The 19,780-nt window shown below is 40.1% G+C and overlaps 1 long non-coding RNA gene across 6 annotated transcripts; it reads right to left on the reverse strand.

The window, feature by feature from the left end:
• Positions 1-13,229: 13,229 nt before the first annotated feature.
• Positions 13,230-16,755, reverse strand: LOC104119456 (uncharacterized). 6 transcript variants are annotated; one of them, XR_011410342.1, is made up of 6 exons: positions 16,546-16,744; positions 15,606-15,735; positions 15,385-15,442; positions 15,177-15,287; positions 14,775-14,912; positions 13,230-13,474 (listed from the first exon to the last, which is right to left on the reverse strand). It is a non-coding gene; the product is annotated as an uncharacterized lncRNA (long non-coding RNA). The 6 variants fall into 6 exon arrangements; XR_011410340.1 differs by adding an exon at positions 13,943-14,372 and having other exon boundaries at positions 15,177-15,735; positions 16,546-16,755; XR_011410344.1 differs by adding an exon at positions 14,172-14,372 and having other exon boundaries at positions 15,177-15,735; positions 16,546-16,754.
• Positions 16,756-19,780: the final 3,025 nt, after the last annotated feature.

Genomic DNA, 19,780 nt, shown 5'->3' on the forward strand with positions numbered 1-19,780 from the left:
ACAACCTATGATCAAAGGGAAAGATGTCAGCTTTAAAAAACCCGACTAATAATGCTCTGGACATAACCGACAACCCTAGGAGATCAAGGGAGAAGGACGATAACAGGAATAATGAACACTTGGCCAGGATGGCCCAAGAAATGGAGTCTCTAAGGGAGGAAGTACAACATATAAACCACATCGTTTTCCTTCTTTTGATTTGAATCCGGAAGAAGATCCATAAGAAGAAGAGGAGATGGGAAACGACACCGGAGATGGTTATTAGAGTTGGTTGATTTCCCCTTCTTTCCCGCTTTGTACCCTTATTCCCCTTATATCAGTCCAAATTATCAATGAAAACAAACTTGCTTCGGATCTAAATGTGTCAAGTCTAAATGTTTGTCAAATATCTACTATTTAGGCCTACCTCCGGCAATGAGAGGACCCCCACAATATCTAGGAAATGCGCTAGCCTTAATGCGTGAATTAAATGCTCTTTGTGATTTCCTGCTCATACAAATGAAGAAACAGACTTCCGTTTATTTTTCTTTTTCTTTCTTCTTATTTTTTCTTTTGCTTCATTATTACCCCCAAAAGAAAAACAAAGGTGGTTTGTGTCGACCGAAACTGCCAGAACCACCGTACAACCTAAGATCAAAGAAAATAATGTCAGCTTCAGAAAACCCGACTGATAATGCTTTGGACATAACCGACAACCCTAGGCGAACAAGGGAGAAGGACGATACCCGGAATAATGAACACGTGGCCAGGATGGCCCAAGAAATGGATTCTCTAAGGGAGGAAGTACAACATATCAAGCACCTCATTTTCCTTCTTTGGATTTGAATCCGAAAGAAAATCCATAAGAAGAAGAGGAGATGGGAAACGACATCAGAGATGGTTATTAGAGTTGGTTGATTTCCCTTTTTTTCCCGCTTTGTACCCTTATTCCCCTTATATAAGTCCAAATTATCAATGAAAACAAACTTGCTTCGGATCTAAATGTGTCAAGTCTAAATGTTTGTCAAATATCTACTATTTAGGCCTACCTCCGGCAATGAGAAGACCCTGCAAATTCTAGGAAATGCACTAGCCTTAATGCGTACATTCTAAGATCTAAGATCAAAAGGAAAGACGCCTGCTACAGAAAACCCGACGGAACATGCTCTGGTCATAGCCGACAACCCTGGGTGATCAAGGGAGAAGGGCGATACTAGGAATAATGAACGCGCGGCTAGGATGGCCCAATAAATGGCGTCCCTAAGAGAGGAAGTACAACATATCAACCACCTCGTTTTCCTTCTTTGGATTACAATCTGGAAGAAGATCAATAAGAAGAAAAGGAGATGGGAAACAACATCGGAGATGGTTCTTAGAGTTGGTTGATTTCCCATTCTTTCCCGCTTTGTACCCTTATTCCCCTTATATCAGTCCAAATTATCAATGAAAACAAACTAGCTTCGGATCTAAATGTGTCAAGTCTATATGTTTGTCAAATATATACTATTTAGGCCTACCTCTCGCAATGAGAAAACCCCGCAAATTTTAGGAAACGCACTAGCCTTAATGCGTGAATTAAATGCTCTATGTGATTTCCTGCTTGTATAAATGAAGAAAAAGACTCCCATTTCTTTTTCTTTTTCTTTCTTCTTAATTTTTCTTTTGCTTCATTATTACCCCCCCCCCCCAAAAAAAAAGAGAAAGTTGGGTTGTGTCGACCGAAACTGCCAGAACCACCGTACAACCCAAGATAAAAGGGAAAGATGTCAGCTTCAGAAAACCCGACTCATAAAGCTCTTGACATAACCGACAACCCTAGGCGATCAAGGGAGAAGGACGATACCAGGAATAATGAACACGTGGCCAGGATGGCCAAAGTAATGGAGTCTCTAAGGGAGGAAGTACAACATATAAACCAAATCATTTTCCTTCTTTGGATTTGAATCCAGAAGAAGATCCATAAGAAGAAGAGGAGATGGGAAATGACACCGGGGATGGTTATTAGAGTTGGTTGATTTCCCCTTCTTTCCCGCTTTGTACCCTTACTCCCCATATATCAGTCCAAATTATCAATGAAAACAAACTTGCTATTTAGGCCTACCTCTGGTAATGAGAGGACCCCACAAATTCTAGGAAACGCACTAGCCTTAATGCGTGAATTAAATGCTCTACGTGATTTCCTGCTTGTATAAATGAAGAAAAAGACTCACATTTCTTTTTCTTTTTATTTCTTCTTATTTTTTCTTTTGCTTCATTATTACCCCCAAAAGAAAAACAAAGATGGTTTGTGTCGACCGAAACTGCCAGAACCACCGTACAACCTAAGATCAAAGGGAAAGATGTCAGCTTCAGAAAACCCGACTGATAATGATCTGGACATAACCGACAACCCTAGGCGATCAAGGGAGAAGGACGATACCAGGAATAATGGACATGTGGCCAAGATGGCCCAAGAAATGGTGTCTCTAAGGAAGGAAGTACAATATATCAAGCACCTCGTTTTCCTTTTTTGGATTTGAATCCGGAAGTAGATCAATAAGAAGAAGAGGAGGTTGGAAACGACATCGAAGATGGTTATTAGCGTTTGTTGATTTCCCCCTTTTTCCCACTTTGTACACTTATTCCCCTTATATAAGTCCAAATTATCAATGAAAATAAACTTGCTCCGGATCTAAATGTGTCAAGTCTAAATGTTTGTCAAATATCTACTATTTAGGCCTACCTCCGGCAATGAGAAGACCCCGCAAATTCTAGGAAACGCACTAGCCTTAATGCGTACAATCTAAGATCTAAGATCAAAAGGAAAGATGTCTGCTACAGAAAACGCGACGGAACATGCTATGGTCATAACCGATAACCCTGGGTGATCATGGGAGAAGGGCGATACCAGGAATAATGAACACGTGGCAAGGATGGCCCAATAAATGGCGTCCCTAAGAGAGGAAGTACAATATATCAACCAACTCATTTTCCTTCTTTGGATTAGAATCTGGAAGAAAATCAATAAGAAGAAGAGGAGATGAGAAACGATACCAGGGATGGTTGTTAGAGTTGGTTGATTTCCCCTTCTTTCCAGCTTTGTACCCTTATTCCCCTTATATCAATCCAAATTATCAATGAAAATAAACTAGCTTCGGATCTAAATGTGTCAAGTCTAAATGTTTGTCAAAAATATACTATTTAGGCCTACCTCCGGCAATGAAAAGATCCCTCGAATTCTAGGAAACGCACTAGCCTTACTGAGTGAATTAAATGCTCTATGTGATTTCCCGCTTGTATAAATGAAGAAACTGACTTCCTTTTCTTTTTCTTTTTGTTTCTTCTTATTTTTTCTTTAGCTTCATTATTACCAACAAAAGAAAATGAAAGTTTGTTTGTGTCGATCGAAACTTGCAGATCCACCATATAATCTAAGATCAATAGGAAAGATGTCAGCTACAGAAAACCCGACTGAACATGCTCTTTTCATAACCGACAACGCTAGGCGATAAAGGGAGAAGGACGATACCAGGAATAATGAACACGTGGCCAGAGCGGCCCAAGAAATGGTGTCCCTAAGAGAGGAAGTACAACATATCAACCACCTAGTTTTCCTTCTTTGGATTAGAATCCGGAAGAAGATCCATAAATAGAAGAGGAGATGGGAAACGACTCCGGGGATGGTTATTAGAGTTGGTTGATTCCCCCTTTTTTCCCACTTTGTACCCTTATTCCCCTTATATCAGTCCAAATTATCAATGAAAACAAACTTGCTTTGGATCTAAATGTTTGTCAAATATCTACTATTTAGGCCTACCTCCGGCAATGAGTGGACCCTATGATATCAAGGAAATGCGCTATCCTTAATGCATGAATTAAATGCTCTGTGTGATTTCCTGCTTATATAAATGAAGAAACAGACATCCATTTCTTTTTCTTTTTCTTTATTCTTATTTTTTCTTTTGCTTCATTATTACCCCCAAAATAAAAAGAAGGTTGTTTGTGTCGACCGAAACTGGCAGAACCACCGTACAATCTAAGATAAAAAGGAAACATATCAGCTACAGAAAATCCAACTGAACATGCTCTGGTCATAGTCGACAACCCTAGGCGATCAAGGGAGAAGGACAATACCAGGAATAATGAACACGTGGCCAGAATGGCCCAATAAATGGCGTCCCCAAGAGAGGAAGTACAACATATCAACCACCTCATTTTTCTTCTTTGGATTAGAATCCGAAAGAAAATCCATAAGAAGAAGAGGAGATGGGAAACGACACCGGGGATGGTCATTAGAGTTGGTTGATTTCCCCTTCTTTCCCTCTTTGTACCCTTATTCCCCTTATACTAGTCCAAATTATCAATGAAAACAAACTTGCTTCGGATCTAAATGTGTCAAGTCTAAATGTTTGTCAAATATCTACTATTTAGGCCTACCTCCAGCAATGAGAGGACCCCACGATATCTAATAAATGTGCTAGACTTAATGCGTGAATTAAATACTCTGTTTGATTTCCTGCTTGTATAAATGAAGAAACAGACTTTCGTTTCTTTTTCTTTTTCTTTCATCTTATTTTTTCTTTTTCTTCATTATTACCAACAAAAGAAAAAGAAAGTTGGTTTGTGTCGACCGAAATTGGCAGTACCACCGTACAATCTAATATCAAAAGGAAAGATGTCAGCTATAGAAAACCGGACTGAACATGCTCTAGTCATAACCGACAACCCTGGGTGATCAAGGGAGAAGGACGATATCAGGAATAATGAACATGTGGCCAGGAAGGCCCAAGAAATGGCATCCCTAAGAGAGGAAGTACAACATATCAACCACCTCATTTTTCTTCTTTGGATTAGAATCCGGAAGAAGATCTATAAGAAGAAGAGGAGATGGGAAACGACTCCGGGGATAGTTTTTAGAGTTGGTTGATTTTTCCTTCTTTCCCGCTTTGTACCTTTATTCCCCATATATTAGTCAAAATTAACCAAAAAAACAAACTTGCTTCTGATCGAAATGTGTCAAGTCTAAAAATTTGTCAAATATCTACTATTTAGGCCTACCTCCGGCAATGAGAAGACCCCACGATATCTAAGAAATGCGCTAGCCTTAATGCGTGAATTAAATGCCCTGTGTGATTTCCTCCTTATAAAAATGAAGAAACAGACTCCCATTTCTTTTTCTTTATCTTTCTTCTTATTTATTCTTTTGCTTCATTATTACCCCCAAAAGAAAAAGAAAGTTGTTTTGTGTCAACCGAAACTGGTAGAACCACCGTACAATCTAAGACCAAAGGGAAAGATGTCAGCTATAGAAAACCCGACTGAACATGCTCTGGTCATAACCGACAACCCTAGGCGATCAAGGGAGAAGGACGATACCTGGAATAATGAACACGTGGCCAGGATAGCCCAAGAAAAGGAGTCTCTAAGGGAGGAAGCAGAACATATCAACCACCTCATTTTACTTCTTTGGATTTGAATCCGGAAGAGTATCCATAAGAAGAAGAGGAGATGGGAAACGACACCTCGGATGGTCATTAGAGTTGGTTGATTTCCCCTTCTTTCCCTCTTTGTACCCTTATTCCCCTTTTATCATTCCAAATTATCAATGAAAACAAACTTGCTTTGGATCTAAATGTTTCAAGTCTAAATGTTTGTCAAATATCTACTATTTAGGCCTACCTCCGGCAATGAGAAGACCCCACAAATTCTAGGAAACGCACTAGCCTTAATGTGTGAATTAAATACTCTGTGTGATTTCCTGCTTGTATCAATGAAGAAACAGACTCCCGTTTCTTTTTCTTTCTTCTTATTTTTTCTTTTGCTTCATTATTAGCCCCAAAATAAAAAGAAAGTTGGTTTGTGTTGACCGAAACTAGCAGAACCACCGTATAATCTAAGATAAAAAGGAAACATATCAGCTACAGAAAACCCAACTGAATATGCTTTGGTCATAGCCGACAACCCTGGGTGATCAAGGGAGAAAGACGATTCCAGGAATAATGAACATGTGGCCAGGATGGCCCAAGAAATGGAGTCTCTAAGGGAGGAAGTACAACATATCAGCCACCTCGTTTTCCTTCTTTGGATTTGAATCCGGAAGATGATCCATAAGAAGAAGAGGAGATGGGAAACGACACTGGGGATGATCATTATAGTTGGTTGATTTCCCCTTCTTTCCCTCTTTGTACCTTTATTCCCCTTATATCATTCAAAATTATCAATGAAAACAAACTTGCTTCGGATCTAAATGTTTCAAGTCTAAATATTTGTCAAATATCTACTATCTAGGCCTACCTCCGGCAATGAGAAGACCCCATAAATTCTAGGAAACGCACTAGCCTTAATGTGTGAATTAAATGCTCTGTGTGATTTCCTGCTTGTATAAATAAAGAAACAGACTCCCGTTTCTTTTTCTTTCTACTTATTTTTCCTTTTGCTTCATTTTTACACCCAAAATAAAAAGAAAGTTGGTTTGTGTCGACCGAAACTAGCAGAACCACCGTACAATCTAAGATAAAAAGGAAACATATCAGCTACAGAAAACCCAACTGAACATGCTCTGGTCATAGCCGACAACCCTGGGTGATCAAGGGAGAAAGATGATTCCAGGAATAATGAACATGTGGCCAGGATGGCCCAAGAAATGGAGTCTCTAAGGGAGGAAGTTCAACATATCAGCCACCTCGTTTTCCTTCTTTGGATTTGAATCCGGAAGAAGATCCATAAGAAGAAGAGGAGATGGGAAACGATACCGGGGATGGTCATTAGAGTTGGTTGATTTCCCCTTCTTTCCCTCTTTGTACCTTTATTCCCCTTATACCAGTCCAAATTATCAATGAAAACAAACTTGCTTCGGATCGAAATGTGTCAAGTCTAAATGTTTGTCAAATATCTACTATTTAGGCCTACCTCCAGCAATGAGAGGACCCCACGATATCTAATAAATGTGCTAGCCTTAATGCGTGAATTAAATGCTCTGTTTGATTTCCTGCTTGTATAAATGAAGAAACAGACTTTCATTTCTTTTTCTTTCATCTTATTTTTTCTTTTGCTTCATTATTACCAACAAAAGAAAAAGAAAGTTGGTTTGTGTCGACCGAAATTGGCAGAACCACCGTACAATCTAATATCAAAAGGAAAGATGTCAGCTACAGAAAACCCGACTGAACATGCTCTGGTCATAGCCGACAACCCTGGGTGATCAAGGGAGAAGGACGACACCAGGAATAATGAATATGTGGCCAGGATGGCCCAAGAAATGGCGTCCCTAAGAGAGGAAGTACAACATATCAACCCCCACATTTTCCTTCTTTGGATTAGAATACGGAAGAAGATCCATAAGAAGAAGTAGGAGATGGGAAACGACTCTAGGGATGGTTAATAGAGTTGATTTATTTCCCCTTCTTTCCCGCTTTGTACCCTTATTCCCCTTATATCAGTCCAAATTATCAATGAAAACAAACTTGCTTCAGATCGAAATGTGTCAAGTCTAAATGTTTGTCAAATATCTACTATTTAGGCCTACCTCCGGCAATGAGTGGACCCCACGATATTTAAGATTTGCGCTAGCCTTAATGCGTGAATTAAATGCTCTGTGTGATTTCCTGCTTTTATAAATGAAGAAACACACTCCCATTTCTTTTTCTTTTTCTTTCTTCTTATTTTTTCTGTTACTTCATTATCACCTCCAAAATAAAAAGAAAGTTAGTTTGTGTCGACCGAAACTGGCAGAACCACCGTACAATCTAAGATCAAAAGGAAACATGTCAGCTTCAGAAAACCCGACTAAACATGCTCTGGTCATAGCCGACAACCCTGGGTGATCAAGGGAGAAGGATGATACCAGGAATAATGAACACGTGGCCAGGATGACCCAAGAAATGGCGTCCCTAAGAGATAAAGTACAACATATCAACCACCTTGTTTTCCTTCTTTGGATTAGAATCTGAAAGAAGATCCATAAGAAGAAGTAGGAGATGGGAAACGACTCTGGGGATGGTTATTAGAGTTGGTTTATTTCCTCTTCTTTCCCGCTTTGTACCATTATTCCCCTTATATCAGTCCAAATTATCAATGAAAACAAACTTGCTTCGGATCGAAATGTGTCAAGTCTAAATGTTTGTCAAATATCTACTATTTAGGCCTACCTCTTGCAGTGAGAGGACCCCACAATATCTAAGAAATGCGCTAGCCTTAATGTGTGAATTAAAAGCTCTGTTTGATTTCTTGCTTGTATAAATGAAGAAACAGACTCCCTTTTCTTTTTCTTTTTCTTTTTCTTTTTCTTTTTCTTTCTTCTTATTTTTTCTTTTACTTCATTATTACCAAGAAAAGAAAAAGAAAGTTGGTTTGTGTCGACCGAAACTGGCAGAACCACCGTACAATCTAAGATAAAAAGGAGACATATCAACTACAGAAAACCCAACTGAATATGCTCTGGTCATAGCCGACAACCCTGGGTGATCAAGGGAGAAAGACGATTCCAGGAATAATGAACATGTGGCCAGGATGGCCCAAGAAATGGAGTCTCTAAGGGAGGAAGTACAACATATCAGCCACCTCGTTTTCCTTCTTTGGATTTGAATCCAGAAGAAGATCCATAAGAAGAAGAGGAGATGGGAAACGACACCGGGGATGGTCATTAGAGTTGGTTGATTTCCCCTTCTTTCCCTCTTTGTACCTTTATTCCCCTTATACCAGTCCAAATTATCAATGAAAACAAACTTGCTTCGGATCGAAATGTGTCAAGTCTAAATGTTTATCAAATATTTACTATTTAGGCCTACCTCCGGTAATGAGAGTACCCCACGATATCTAAGAAATGCGCTAGCCTTAATGCGTGAATTAAATACTCTGTGTGATTTCCTGCTTATATAAATGAAGAAACAGAGTCCCATTTCTTTTTCTTTTTCTTTCTTCTTATTTTTTCTGTTGCTTCATTATTACCCCCAAAATAAAAAGAAAGTTGGTTTGTGTCGATTGAAATTGGCAGAACCACCGTACAATCTATGATCAAAAGGAAACATGTCAGCTACAGAAAACTCGACTGAACATGCTCTGGTCATAGCCGACAACCCTGGGTGATCAAGGGAGAAGGACGATACCAGGAATAATGAATAAGTGGCCAGGATGGCCCAAGAAATGGCGTCCCTAAGAGTGGAAGTACAACATATCAACCACCTTGTTTTCCTTCTTTGGATTAAAATCCGGAAGAAGATCCATAAGAAGAAGTAGGAGATGGGAAACGACTCCAGGGATGGTTAATAAAGTTGGTTTATTTCCCCTTCTTTCCCACTTTGTACCCTTATTCCCCTTATATCAGTCCAAATTATCAATGAAAACAAACTTGCTTCGGATCGAAATGTGTCAAGTCTAAATGTTTGTCAAATATCTACTATTTAGGCCTACCTCCAGCAATGAGAGGACCCCACGATATCAAATAAATGTGCTAGCCTTAATGCGTGAATTAAATTCTCTGTGTGATTTCCTGCTTATATAAATGAAGAAACAGACTCCCATTTCTTTTTCTTTTTCTTTCTTCTTATTTTTTCTGTTGCTTCATTATTACCCCCAAAATAAAAAGAAAGTTGATTTGTGTCGACCGAAACTGGCAGAACCATCGTACAATCTATGATCAAAAGAAAACATATCAGCTACAGAAAACCCGACTGAATATGCTCTGGTCATAGCCAACAACCGTGGGTGATCAAGGGAGAAGGACGATACCAGGAATAATGAACACGTGGCCAGGATGGCCTAAGAAATGGCGTCCCTAAGAGAGGAAGTACAACATATCAACCACCTTGTTTTCCTTCTTTGGATTAGAATCTGGAAGAAGATCCATAAGAAGAAGTAGGAGATGGGAAACGACTCCAGGGATGGTTAATAGAGTTGGTTTATTTCCCCTTCTTTACCGCTTTGTACCCTTATTCCCCTTATATCAGTCCAAATTATTAATGAAAACAAACTTGCTTCGGATCGAAATGTGTCAAGTCTAAATGTTTGTCAAATATCTACTATTTAATCCTACCTCCGGCAATGAGAGGACCCCACGATATCTAAGAAATGCGCTAGCCTTAATGCGTGAATTAAATGCTCTGTGTGATTTCCTGCTTATATAAATGAAGAAACAGACTCCCATTTCTTTTTCTTTTTCTTTCTTCTTATTTTTTTTGTTGCTTCATTATTACCCCCAAAATAAAAAGAAAGTTGGTTTATGTCGACCGAAACTGGCAGAACCACCGTACAATCTAAGATCAAAAGGAAACATATCAGCTAGAGAAAACCCGACTAAACATGCTCTGGTCATAGCCGACAATCCTGGGTTATCAAGGGAGGAGGATGATACCAGGAATAATGAACACGTGGCCAGGATGGCCCAAGAAATGGCGGGATACACATATACATGGAATGGTAAAGTTATATACATACCAAAAGTGAAAAATAAGGAAAATGAAAATAACGATAAGTTAAAATAAACCCCCCCCCCCCCCAACATGCCAGTCATCAAAGTCATCAAATCAAAATAAGACCCCCCCCCCCCCCCCCAAAAAAAATAGAAGTTAGCATTGTCCTCAATGCTAAAAGTAAAAATAAGATCAGGGGAGGGATAGAGAGTAAAGAAAACTCCCTATGTGGTCTATGTCTGCATGGAATCAGGCTCACTAATGGGGACCTCGTACTGCATAGGATCATCAACTCCCTCTGGGTCCTCCAACGGTATCTCCAGGTCCTCTGACTGGGGCACCACAAATCCTCTCACCGGCTCTGTGTCAGCCTCCTGCTCTGATGCCTGTGTTATCTGTGCTGCAGGGGCAGTCTCCTCTATAAGCAGGTCCAGTGGAATATCTCCGGTAGAAGTGAACTTCTCTACCTCCTTCTTCAGCAGCTCTACTGACTCTTTTGAAGCTTGAGTCTTCTTCATCTTTTTAACGTGCTTTCCCAGCTCTATGATCATCTTCCCATGAGTATCTAATGTCTCCAGGATTTTCTTTTGGTTGTCCAGGAGCTTATTCTGGTTTTCCAGAAGCTCCTTCAATGAATCCTCCACTGATGGAGGTACCTGAAGCTGTGCTGGGGCTGCCTGTGCTGCGACTGCTTTGGATAAGACAGACAGCTTTAATGTAGCTGCCTGCAACCAGTTGTTGACACTAGATAGCGTCTGAGAGACCCGCAGTGAAGTTTGAGGATATGCAGAAGATGAGGGAACAGATAATGGGGCTGTGACAGATGGCCCGGATGAGGGAGGTGGCATAGCAGCCGAAGAACCCTCCGCTGTGGAAGGCTCGGAACCAGTGGCCACTACCCTTGGCTCTTCAGACTGGCCAGTGGAGGTAGTGGCTTTGCCTTTGGACTTTGGGTTGTCTTCTCCCTGAAGGATGTACCAAGAGAAGGGCCTTTTCGGCTTCACCTTTGTGTCAAAGTGTCTCCCCTCAACCCCATGGTCCTTTAGGTACATAGTGATAAAATTGGGGTAAGGGTAGGAACTTTCCTCCTTACCGGTTGCCTTAGATATGTTCTGGGCCATGAGGTTCACCACTTTTATTGGGTACCCCGCCATGATGGACGCTATGAGGATCGCCCGGGAGAGTGGAATGTCACTGTCATGCTGGCACGGATCAAGGCGGCTACAGATGATGGTGCACCACCCTTTGGCTTTAAAGCTAAGGGTGTTTCTGGCAATTGAGACTCCCGGTGTAAGCCAAGCCAGTGTTGTCCCAGGGATGGCTATCACCTCTGCAATCCATAGACGGGCTACCTCATTTAATGCCACCTTCTCCAAGTATAGGGATTCGTCCACAAATTTGCTTCTGGGAACTTGCTAGTGAAGCATTTCCACCCCACTCTTTCATCAAATTGTCTCTTCACATTCGGGTTGTGAGGGAGAAGGTCTCTTTCTATGAAATGTCGCTCAAGGGTGAGCGGCCTTTGTTGCCACCATTCCCAAAATTTGTGGTAGGCCTTCTCACTCACGAACCTATCTTGCCACACTGCTGGCTTACTTGATCTAATCAAACCTCCAACCCGGGTATCACCACCTCTCCCATCATCCGGGACATCCTCTTTATCATCAATATTAATTGGAGCCGCTGTTGAGGCCGGAGTTGCAGCTGGTAGGGCAGGTGGTGTGAAAGTCTCACTATCTCCTCCTGAGCCATCAGACGACCAAGACTAGGAGGTAGATTCATTGACGAGGCGGTAGGGCTGTGATTGAGCCACTTGTTGGGGTTGTGTAGCTTCCCCTTCAGAAATCTCCCGGGAGAGGACATATTCACTAGTCTCAGAAGAGTCGGGAGTGGGTCTTCGGAGGGTTTGCTTCTTGCCAATGACCCTTTTAGGTGCTAAGGGTGCAGACTGTTTCCCTCTGCCCTGACCTCGAGAGGATTCTCCCCTCCCATGTGATTTCTCAGGACCTCTACGAGATCGCACCATTATCTGCATACACAATCAGTGAAAGCTCATTAGTATTGTGGTTCAATAAATCAGCAAAGAAAAGCCGATGAAATGATCACATTGTTTCTCAAAGCAGGGGTCCGCTTACAGTGTAAAAAAGAGCGCAGCCGCAGAAGGGTCAATGCGGTCCGCGTAAAAAGGAGTGCGGCCGCGAAAGAGTTGAGACCAGACTACCAACTCTCTGAACATTGGTTTTCGCTGACAGCAAAATAATGGGCGCGGCCGCGAAATAACAGACGTGGACCGCGTAAGAATGAATGCGGCCGCAGAATCAATTTGTTAATTCTCTGAAGCTCATGAACGCAGTCCGCAAAATTATGGACGCAACCGCGTAAAGTCAATCGTTGACCACCGAAAAATCACCGCGTCCGCGAACATATAAGCCTACCCAGTTCGCACAAAAGCATGAACGCAGACCGCGTAATTTTGAACCACCACTACAAGAAAATAGGTCTTTAGCAAGGGAATTATGGTCGTTAAAAGTACTGATCCGGTCTCTATTAACCAATAACGTCCGTAAAAAATTTGGTCGCACCGGTCGTTGATGCCCCCGACATTAAAAGTTTACGATCGAATTTCGATCTGGACGTTGAAGAGTCTTTAGCGACGATATAAAATCCGGTCATTATGCCTCATTTTAACGACCAAATTTCCCTTCGTTAATTGTTAATCTTGTATATAAAACCCTTTTATTACTACAACAAATCCCTTCGTTAAAAGTGATGTTAGCAATGAAGTTTTCCATGGACTAATTGTCACAATCTTGCATGAACAGCCGAAATTACAACCAATTCATTGAATTTTAAATACATCCAAAATATATAAAACAATTAATAATCATAAAATTTTATGGTCAATTACAAATATAGAAGCATAACAATCTTCCAATAAATGCCTAATAAAGAGATAGAATTGTGGCATGTACAAATGGGAACATTTCTAAACAAATACTAATACAACAGTAGCTTTCTCTAATTCTTCAACTTGTTCTTTTAACATTTCAATTGCTTATACTTGCTCAGCACTTACTCCCAAGACGAGTTCTTCAGACATAATTCATGATCTGTAAAAAGAACAATATAAAAAAAATTAATAAAAGGACTTCAAATTCTTGAAAAGCATATAGACACCCACATGTATCCATATTAGGAACAAAGGTACAATAAGCCTATTGTATAGCATCAACTTGGCGAGATAATAAAGTGAAAAAGCTACACCATGAATAAGTTTGTTTGTACCTTTAGATCTTGGACAAGACATATGTAATTTAGCTCAACTTCTATGAAAGTAACTATAGATTGGATGTAATGGAAAGTAGCCAAATAATCCACACTTGCAAATAACCTTCTTTGTAGAGAAAGCCAAAACCAAAGTACTTTACAATGCCAGTTTCACCAGTCACAAAGATAAAAGACACGGGATGTGAACATAAGAAAAACTACCATTTCTATCACTTATCTAAGGATATTCTAGTTCCAAAGTAACAAACATTAAAACAAATTAGTAATTGGTAGAAACACTACGGAGTTACCAGTGATGTTAGTTCGGCTTAGGAGGAAACCAGGAAGATGCAGAAGCCTCTTAAGATTTGAGGGCAAACAATGGGGAGAAATGAAAAAGATAATATCTCAAGGTTTGATGTCAGTTTCATAACAAGCAACAGTTGGTATATTTCCTAGTGCAGCTTCCTTGTAGGCTGAAAAAGGATTCAAATAGGTTGTAAATCATTGGCAACTAAAAAGGGAGACAGTTATAAATACCTTGGAAATAACTAAATAAGCATCAACTTGGTGATCAGTACTATGAGGAGAATGAGGAGACGTGGCTTAAGTGCACCACAATTTCCATACATCTTCACAAGTTCTTAAGAAACGAAATGTGCATATGATATATCTTTCTTCAGAATCTGACCATGTATTTCTTTACCAAGCTTCACCTAGATTCCTCTTATACCCATCAATCTGCAGTAAATTAATTTTAGAAAGATATTTACCGGTGTTGGGCAAAATAGGAAAATCAATGATGCTATAACAAGCTTTCTCTACGAGCCTGTGTGAAAGGTCAATCTGTCTTTGCCGATAAGAAATCATTGATCGGAATATTCAGTAAAGGTAGTTGAGAATTTCCTAGCCAAAATGCTTCAGTAAATTGGGGGCGGAGGGGCACAAATCACAGCAACATCAGCAGGTTTCACAATGAAAGAACCTCAAGATTAAGTAACAATTTGAAAAGGGGATGAAGGAAAATAGAGATCTTGTTCAACTTAAAGGGTTCAATATTCTGATCATTACAACTTCAATATAGATTATAAATATGCATTCGATTTACCACATTATTTAACTCCGAGAAAATTGAAATTTTACCTTTATGACAAGCTTATCAAGCGTGTTATTCAAATTAAGTGGGTATGTACTGGATAAGAATTCCTCTTCACTTAAAATGGAAAGAATCCGCAATGCAAGCTATGTAGTTATGAGCTCCCTCCCGTGCTGCCCAAAACTCTGGAATACAAGCAATTTAACAGTCAAAAATTTCAGCAATGACCAATCTGAATTTTCTAGCTCTAAAGACTAAACCAAAGTCTTTTGTAGAAAATACACTAGAAAGTAGAAACCATCTATTTCCCCTCTCTTCTTTTTCCTCACAAGGATACCATCTTTACAAGGAAATTGTCTTAAGCAGTGTCCAGGAGAGATATTATACCATATATTTCCATTTTACTAAACATGACGAAGTAAATAATGGATCAGAGAAAGTAAACTTACAATAAGGATTCTGAGCTTTGACTTGTCAACGTAGTCTTTCCTATTCTGGCAATAAGTAACTACAGTCGTCTATGCACGATACCCTCTGTTTTGACTAGTAAATGTCTCGATCTGCATAAACAAGAATGAAGATGTGATGTTTAGAGGTGATGCATTTTAGTTTTCCAAGAAAAAAATTAGAAAATATAGTGGATAGGGGAGAATCTACAGAGAGCTTGCTTGGGTGTCTATGGACCAATGTCTCAATCTCTTCCAACAAAGCTCCCCTAGAGATATCATTAGCCGATGTCAAAAACCCAATGTATATTAGTACAAATTAGAAACAGAGCAGTGCAAAAGAGTGAATCACCAATCACCTCACTTCCCACCCCCCAGAAAAAATTTAAACTAAAACTAGAGTAGCAAAAATGTAGAGGAAGAGGGGGCAACCCCGGCATAATTGGTAGTGCAACTGGCATGTTAACTGAAAGGTCACAACTTCGATTCCCCTCGTTAGAACTACCTTTGCCTTATAGGTCTGAGCTTGTCAACTTGAGCTACAACCTCCTACACTACCTTCCTGTCGAGTAAAATAAAATATCAAGCAAAACAAAAAGACGGAGAAATGCGAACCCTCAATCTCAAGTAAGTTAGAATCGGTTGTATGAGTCCTCTATATCCATTAACACTTCTATTCAGGTCCATTTTATTCAAGCTACTGATGATTAATGGCCGGTAATGCTTGCAATTATCAAATGATTTAGCGGCAATACCGTTATGGCCACTATATAATTGCCGGTAAAAGTATTTTTTGTAGTAACAATAAACAAGGGATATCACTTTGGAATTTGGATCAATGTTTGTTCACGTTTTTTCAAGTTCCGGCAATTCTTTATTTTCAGAAGTAATTTGCAGGTGTTACTCAGACAAGTGTTCCTTGTCTATCACAAAACTTACAAATCTTCAAAACACTACAACTATGAATAAACAGTTTCTCTTTGCAAGCTAAAAAATATTTTTTTCTAAAACTTTCCCCCAAAGTTGCTCAAACAGTTCCCAAAGATCAAATTTAAACAAAATTTAGAACACCAAAACTTTCAATTTGGGTCACAGCTTCATTATTAATATACATAACCAATCTAATCGAAAATACTTTTTTTCACTCTTCTCCTCTTCGACGTATTAACTGAATTTAAGAGAAACCAAAAGATTCAAGCTTTCACGATCCCTAATCATCATAGAATTAATAAGTTCAAAATTTAAAAATAATTGAAGCAATAAAGACCAATCCCTAACATGTCAAACCCAATCCTAAAAAAAGGGCAAAATCAACTCAGAAAAACGAAAATTTCAGAGGAAAAAAAAAAATATAAAACTATTGAAGAATTACTTGTAACGATCAAGTTCAAGGGAATATTGATGGCTTGAAAGGGATATCGAGGGGGTTCTTCTCATCCCCAGAAAAAGGGAGATCGAGGGGGGTAAGTTTTCTCTTTTTTTAATTCTTCTCCTGGGTTGGGCAGGTGGAGGAATAAAGTGCGAAAATGCACGAGTCTTTTTTTCTTTTCCTTTTTTGTTTTAATGTGTTTAGCTTTTAGTGGCCGAATTCTATGCTTTTAAATACCAAAATATACCCCTTCGTTACTGTTGCGCTAAAAAGTGGAATTAACAACCGAAAAAAATTCTGGTTGTTGCAACTATAATTATAACGTCTGGATTCATTTGCCTTCGTTAAGAAGTGGTCGTTAAAAGCCATATTTCTTGTAGTGCGCGGTCCGCGAAATTCAAATCATACTGGCACTGATGAATTATTTAAGACTTAGGGTTTTACTTAGTGCAAACTTGTAGCCAATTAACAGTCATAGTGAACAACCATATCCCCCATTAGACATTAAACATTATCCACATGCAATTTTAGCATCAATCAAGCATCATTTTGAAATCATGACATGTGTTAAACCCTAAAAGAGAAAAAGTAAAACTAGAAGAAAAGAAAATCAAAAGATGAAATTAATATAAAGATTTGAGCATACCAAATGTGGATTTGTAGTAGGAAATTGCTTCTTGATTAATGAGATATGAAATTGAAAGTGTAAGAAGGGGAATATGAACAGTGGTCTATTTTGGTGAGAGTGTGAGGTTCAAAAAGTGTATAAGTCCTAAGGATTTCCTATTTATACCAACCCCAGAGGTCCCACCGACTTACCTGAGCGCGGTCCGCGGAATTCCACCGCGGTCCACGCTTTTTACCTTTCGAAGAGCCTTTTCAAAAACATGTCCGTTGAGAGCGGATTAACGGGCGCGGTCGCGTAAGATCAATGCGGACCGCAAAATTACGCACGCAGATGCGAATACAAATTTAGAGAGTTGATATTCTGAACTTTTCAAGTCTGCGTCCGCTGACAATTTGCGCCCCCGCAAAAAGCCCTCGCTGACCGCGAAATTTTGAGCGCGGTCCGCGTAATTCCCCACACTTAGGGAAATTTTTCCAGCAACAGTCCTGTACTGCATAAACAATTCCTACACAAAGCTCACAACCAGTTAGTTCAAAATAAAGCATGATCTATGAAGAAAATCAAAAAAGAAAGAAAAACACATGGGTTGCCTCCCAAGAAGCGGCTGATTTAATGTCGCGGCATGACGCATGTTACAAACATCATTGGAAATAGATCAAGGCAACCACATGGCTGTCATCAAACTTGCCGAGGTAATGCTTCACTCGGTGCCCATTAACTCTGAAGATTTCACCATTTTATTTTTAAAGTCAAGAGCACCAAACGGAGTCACGTGTACCACCTCAAAAGGGCCACTCCATTTTGACTTGAGCTTTCCCGGAAACAGTCGTAACCGAGAGTTGAATAGAAGAACCAAGTCACCCTCTTTGAATTCTTTATTCCGGACATATTTGTCATGTAAGTACTTCATCTTGTCCTTATACAAGGACGAGCTGGAATAGGCATGAAACCGGAATTCATCAAGTTCATTGAGTTGCTCTACCCGGAGATTGGCTGCTACATCCCATTCAAGGTTTAACTTCTTGAGCGCCCACATGGCCTTGTGCTCTAACTCAACCGGAAGATGGCATACTTTCCCAAATACCAATCGGTATGGAGACATACCAATTAGAGTCTTATATGCAGTTCTATAAGCCCACAAAGCATCGTCAAGTTTCCTTGACCAATCCGTCTGGATTGCATTGACAGTTTTTGATAATATGCTCTTTATCTCCCTGTTGGAGACCTCAACTTGTCCACTAGCCTGGGGATGATAAGGGGTTGACACCTTATGATTGACACCATACTTGGAAAATAAAGTGTCGAAGGCCTTGTTGCAGAAATGAGAACCCCCATCACTAATGATCGCCCTAGGAGTGCCAAACCTTATGAAGATATTTTTCTTTAAGAACGCCACCACACTCCGTGCCTCATTGTTGGGCAAAGCTACAGCTTCATCCCACTTGGAAACATAATCAACAGCAACCAGAATGTAAGTGTTACCGCACAAACTCACAAAAGGCCCCATGAAGTCTATGCCCCACACGTCAAAAATATCGATCTCAAGAATAGTAGTGAGAGGCATTTCATCCTTCTTGGAAATTCCACCAGCTCTTTGGCATTCATCACACCTCTTAACAAGCTCACTTGCATCTTTATATAGGGTAGGCCAATAAAATCCACAGCTACGAACCTTTGAAGCAGTTATCGCCCCACCATGATGACCACCGTAAGGTGAGGAATGGCAAGCATCAAGAATATTCATTTGCTCCTCTTCCGGGACACATCTCCGGATCACACCATCATTGCAAATCTTGAAAAGATAGGGCTCGTCCCAATAATAATCCAAGCTATCCCATTTGAGTTTCTTCCTTTGGTTAGAAGAGAGCTCACTCGGGACAATGCCGGTCACAAAAAAGTTAGCCACATCGGCGAACCAAGGCATACTATTCAAAGACACGGAGAGGAGTTGTTCATCCGGGAATGAATCATTAATTTTGAGGCCATCGTGAGGCCTCCCCTCCTCTTCTAAGCGGGACAAGTGGTCCGCCACTTGATTATCACTTCCTTTTCTGTCAATGATTTCAAGGTCAAACTCTTGAAGTAGAAGAACCCATCTCATCAACCTAGCCTTCGAGTCCTTTTTGGTTATCAAGTAACGGAGTGCCGTGTGATCGGTGTGCACAATCACTTTGGAACCCATGAGATATGGCCTGAACTTTTCCATGGCGAAGACAATGGCTAATAACTCTTTCTCGGTCACCGTATAATTGACTTGGGCGTCATTCATCATTTTGCTTGCATAATAGACCGGATGAAATATCTTGTTGACCATTTGCCCCAAAACTCCTCCTACCGCAATATCACTAGCATCACACATGAGCTCAAATGGTAAGCTCCAATTGGGTGCGGTAATGATAGGAGTGGTTGTCAATTTATACCTGAGAATCTCAAAAGCTTTCATGCAATCTTCATTGAACACAAACATTGCATCCTTTTCTCGCAGGTTGCACAAGGGGTTCACCACTTTTGAGAAATCCTTGATGAACCTTCAGTAGAACCCTGCGTGCCCAAGAAAGCTCCTAACTCCCTTGACGGAAGTAGGAGGAGGGAGTTTTGAAATAACTTCAA

Source organism: Nicotiana tomentosiformis, chromosome 8 (genome assembly GCF_000390325.3).
Source record: "Nicotiana tomentosiformis chromosome 8, ASM39032v3, whole genome shotgun sequence".
Lineage (NCBI taxonomy): Eukaryota > Viridiplantae > Streptophyta > Magnoliopsida > Solanales > Solanaceae > Nicotiana > Nicotiana tomentosiformis.